The sequence below is a fragment of the Impatiens glandulifera genome, chromosome 8, assembly GCF_907164915.1.
Source record: "Impatiens glandulifera chromosome 8, dImpGla2.1, whole genome shotgun sequence".
NCBI classification, from domain to species: domain Eukaryota; kingdom Viridiplantae; phylum Streptophyta; class Magnoliopsida; order Ericales; family Balsaminaceae; genus Impatiens; species Impatiens glandulifera.
The window spans coordinates 39,116,863-39,122,124 of record NC_061869.1 but is presented as its reverse complement, the minus strand read 5'-3'; the positions used below and the strand labels follow the sequence as shown (position 1 = coordinate 39,122,124).

Genomic DNA, 5,262 nt, shown 5'->3' with positions numbered 1-5,262 from the left:
TTTTGAGATCTCCTAGTTCGTTATCCGAGGATTTGAATCTATTTTCATCGTCTTTAATTTCAACTCTATTTCAATACTTCGAGGTCGGTAATCGGTTTGTTCGCGAAGACGCTTCATCTCCTCTATCAGGTTAGGGTTTTAACTTTAACCATTGTTTATGAATCATTCTTCTTTATGTCTTTTAAGATCCAATTTCAATTTCGGACTTGGCTCAATTTCTCACTTTTCGACTAGAAATTTTATGGTTTCTTCATATCCTTCAACTTTGATTTTTCTACCATGTTTGTGGCTTAATCTCGTTGCTGCTCTGGCATACTTTAGTCATATATCTTCCATTTTTTATGTTATTTATTTCAGTTTTATCGTATCTAGTTACGGTAATAGTGATTTAGTGAGAAAACCATTTGTTATAGAGTTGTATCATGATTCATGACCTCTTTCAGATTTACTGTTTCTATTGTAGAAATAATTTGAAATTTTCAGTATGTCTTCACATCTTTTGTCTAGTCAATCACAACGTGAAATTAGATAAAGACCATACAACGCATTTCTTTGAAGCACACACAATTCAATACCCTTTCCTAACAGTAAGAAACTGAATTGTTAGTAAGCACTTTGCTTATTTAACCTGAATGTACCATCTTATACAAATATTTTTCTTCAATTTTGTCACAGAAATTGGATGATCAACTCTGTCTTAGTATATAATTGTTGTTCTTGCTTTAAGTAGAGTTCCTAAATCTTGATATACAAATTCCAGTTAATTGACTAAACTATGAATGGTTTTATACCTAAATCAAGTTTCCAATTCGATACATACCTTAGATTAGGGGTGGTCGTAGATCGTGCTTGTTCGGTTATTTGGCTAAATATCAACCCATATCCTATATCAAAGGGCCGGTATGTCAATTTTTGGATATCTGACACTATAATTTAAATAAAATTTAGAACAAATACACCAACAAAATCTACAAAATTTCTTCTTCCTTCCCAACATTAATATACTTGGGACATATTGGTCAAAATATGACTTGTCTTATATTAATGTATTTTGACTGCAGAGAGTAGTAAAAAATAAAGATGGAACATGATCATAAGACTGGAGTCGAGACTTCACTAGAAGGTCCCATTTTATGCATCAACAACTATGGCTTCTTTGGAAGTGCAGCCACCATGAACATGTGTTTAGAATGTCACAAAGATGAGATATTAAATTCTTTTGTGTTCAGCAGCGACGCATTCATGAAATAAGAACAAGTAGAAGCAAAGTAATGTTGTTTGTCGGAACGTTTGTTAGGTCTATCGTCCATTTACAAACACGCACAAACAAGCCCTAACTCAACAATGGAGACTGGAGTGTGGCACCTCCCGGTTAGAGATCGAGAAGGAGAGGAGAAATAAGAGAATTTGATCATATGGTGGTTATTGTTGCTAGGGATATGAACTGCAACATTCAGATCATATCGACTTGTTCATCATCGTCTAATTCTGAGCTCATTTTCTCCTTCACGGCGAGCGGGTATTATTTACGATTTCTTCTCTATCATGATTAATAATTAATCTCTTACAACTTTTTGCTGTTATATTATCCATTTGACAAGTAATTTGTGATTCTATTTCCATTGATGTTTTTATCTGTTCTGAAGTGTAATGTGCTCTTAGTCTTAGTCATTCTCCATGTGAAAATCTATTCAACTGGTTACATGTTTCTTCTTCAGCATTTTTGTCTTTCCAATGATGTCTCACTAGTACTTAAATGATGGTCACTTGATTTTAATGTGAAGGCATTGTACACACTAATAATTTTCACTTATACGAACACATACAGAATATGATTTCAGTGATTAACTTTTAGAGTAACTTTCCTTGGCTGCAATTCACATGCATGTAAGTTAAACGATAGAACTATGTTGAAATATTTGATCATTCACCTTCTTTGAATGTTAAAGTTGGAAGTAGTTTAGCACTTCATATTACTCCACCACTGAATCATACAGTACTTTGTAATAAGCTGTCTTAACATACATGAACAGAAAAAAGACATTTTATTAATCAATGTATATGATCAAGTTCAACTTTACCATTTAAAACCACTTCAGGTTCTCAAAGTTAGCTATGATTGTATTTAAATTGATTTTAGATGCTACTAATACTCTAACTCCAAAGAACTTAATGTTTCTAATCCCTCCAATTTTTTCTCGACCTGGGGACACACAAGAGTGAAAAAAAAATGTATTCCTTATTTATTCTAACAAAGAAGAAGCCAAACATACCTTAGGAGACATGATAGAAGGGGTAAATATGACCAGGAACACTAGCATGCTCAGTCAACTTTCTCATATTCTCTATTGAAGAAATCTCAATGGCTGTCTGAACCTCTTTTTTATCGGTATGAATTATTAAATTTCTCATATAACAACAGATTATATCATATTGTGCAACAAACAAACTGAAATTAGTTTTTGAACAAGATAAAGCTTGCTTGAAATTGAAAAAGTATATTTATGTAAGAGTACATTAAGAAGTTGAAGTGATGACAAAAATCCTTAAATATTTGAATATAATGACAATATTGAACATTTGACATATCCACCACATAAAACAGGTCTCTTCACAAGCAAGACAAAAATCTTATCGGGTGCATTTCATTTGTGGTAGAGTCAAAGTGTACCACTTGAATAGCCATTTACGGGTAATGTTTCTATTTTACCTTCTTCTCTTCAAATGTTTATATTGTTTATATGCATTTTCAATTTGTATAACTTTCACCCTATTTTATGCTCTCGTCATTGACGTTGGAGACAAAAGTATTGCTAGTTGATAGTTGGAGGAGGAGGTGATAATTCTATCTTTTTCTGTTTTATATTAGATATTTAGAGGATATATAACTGCTTTGGCTCAAAAGTATCATTGAATTATAGTATTAAGTTTTGCAAAAACTTCTATCCATAATTTAGTGTTAATTAAGCTTATCATAAATCATTTATTAGTTGCTTTTGATTTCTGTTTCTCGTTGTTGTATAGAACAATGAAATGAGATTGTTGTTGAATCGATGTGTTAATATAGGTAATTATTGTCCTGTTTTTTATTCACATGTCTTATGCATGTAATGAATTCATATTTTCATTAAAGTTTTGTATGTGTGTCAACAAGTTTAAAGATATTTATGGTTCACAGAAATATGATTATTTATTGTTTAAAATGTCTACTTTAGTAGTATGCTCCTTTTTTTCTACAGTTGATTAAAAACTTATGTATTTTTAGGTGAATCTATCTCATTTGTGAAGACAACAAGGAGATGAAAAGTTTGGAGGAAGAAGATGAATTGTTTAAATAAAGTCTGGTGAGAATTTGATCTATAAATTAGTATTATTATTTTTTACAAATTTTAATTTTATTAGTATTTTTCATTTCTGTTGAGCTATAACTTTTCCAATTTAAATTATTGTGCTTGATTGGAGTTAACTATAAAAAGAGTTCTTGTTGATTATAAGTTTGTTTTGTTGAGACTAAATCATTCTTATGTATTAGTTTAATTTGTAGAATTAAAAATATTTTGATTTATCATTTCTATAAATTAGTTTAGCTACTTGATTTATAACCGTTTTCTTCTTTTTAGATTAAGCACTTTAAACAAACTTTTTCACCTAAAAAATTCTAATAACTTTTAATCTAAAAGATTTGATATCGGATTCTCATAGAATGAATCAAAAGTTCCAATACCCATATTATTGAACAGGAAGAGTACATGAAAGAATATGACATTGTTATAACTATGTTAATATTTAATCCGACTTTTTGTTGATGGCCGAACCTAAATTTGAGTTTGTTCTCATAATATTTTTTGCGCGACATTTTTACTCGTGTAAATATGTGGCAGATTGAAGTGTTTTCTCTTGTATGTGTTAAACAGGTATTTCAACTAACATAACATTTCTCGGAGTATTCCTAACTCATTATCGTCTCTTCAAAGCTTAATCAATATGTGAGTAACATAATTCTAATATTTGTATCCTGAAATGAAGTATAATATATAAATTATGGACCATCTTTAATCTCATTATGCGGTTAGACAGACACATTTTCCAGATGTTCATAAAATTATTATGCAACTTTTTTGCAATCAACTTGGATCCAATAATCTCAGGTTAAATCCAGTGAGTTTGTTTAGAGTTTTTAATAATAGTATGATTGCATATGTTGAAGATGTTTAGTAATGGTCAAACGTTTCTCTACACCATGTCTATGTTTAATTTTATTGTGAGATTTTAATAAGAAATGAGATAGATATAATTATATAGGTATAGATCCATAGTATATTTTCTATAAATGAAGGTACGTACCTGTTAATAACTTGAGGGCCTATATCTATCTAATCATGGTTCAAAATTATTATTTGTTGGTATTTGATATCAAGTTAATGTCTGCCTATTAATTTTGACAAGGCTATTAAAATACAAGGTCTTGAGGGATAATGTGGCTCTAAAGGTGTTAAACTCTTTTGCTTTTATTGTCCCATACTTGTGAGGTGCTTCCAATAGAATTTATAATGTATTGTTTTTCTTATGCAACCTTGTTGACAACAATTTCTCAGGAACAATATCAAAAATCTTTAGAAATCTCAAGAACTTGACAAATTTGTTAGTGTTAATGCTTAAGTTGTGATTATTTATTTTGGAGGTCTTCATAAATCTTAGGTTTTTAGTAATTTAAAGAGATGATTTATAAATAAATGGGATAGATGGAAGGCAATCTATCTAGGAAGATACAAATTTGATTGAAACTGTACAAGACTATAAAATTATGTTATTTTTGGTTGGTATTTTTTCTGTTTGGGGTCCTTTCCAAGGACAAAAACAATGTGAAGGACATTATTTTGTGTCAAATAATTTAAAAATCTTGTTCACTTTTTATTTATTGATTTGAAATTTAATTGTGAGGGAAGAAATAAGAGATGTAATTTTATTTTTAAGAATAGTGTATTTTAACTATTTATTTTCTCAATGTTTATCAGCCAGATATATTTTGTTTTCATGTTGTTTATTGGCTAACAATGTTAATGTCAGCTGGATTAAGCCTCCCCAAAAGAGTGTTTGGACATGGATTCATGACAAATGTGAGTGTAGTTCTTTTCATTATTAATTTTTATAATTTAATTATTATTTATTGTTTTTATACACCTAATTAACTTATCAACATGTGATTTAACAGTGATCGTTGATACTAAACGAGATGATCAGAAACCTGGCACTCCAAGATCA

At 29.9% G+C, this 5,262-nt stretch overlaps 1 long non-coding RNA gene across 1 annotated transcript; it reads left to right on the top strand.

Moving 5' to 3' along the window:
- On the top strand, positions 1 to 3,408 carry LOC124911180. The gene is made up of 4 exons (XR_007096591.1): positions 1 to 129; positions 1,298 to 1,519; positions 2,606 to 2,692; positions 3,266 to 3,408. It is a non-coding gene; the product is annotated as an uncharacterized LOC124911180 (long non-coding RNA).
- The last annotated feature ends 1,854 nt before the right edge of the window (positions 3,409 to 5,262 follow it).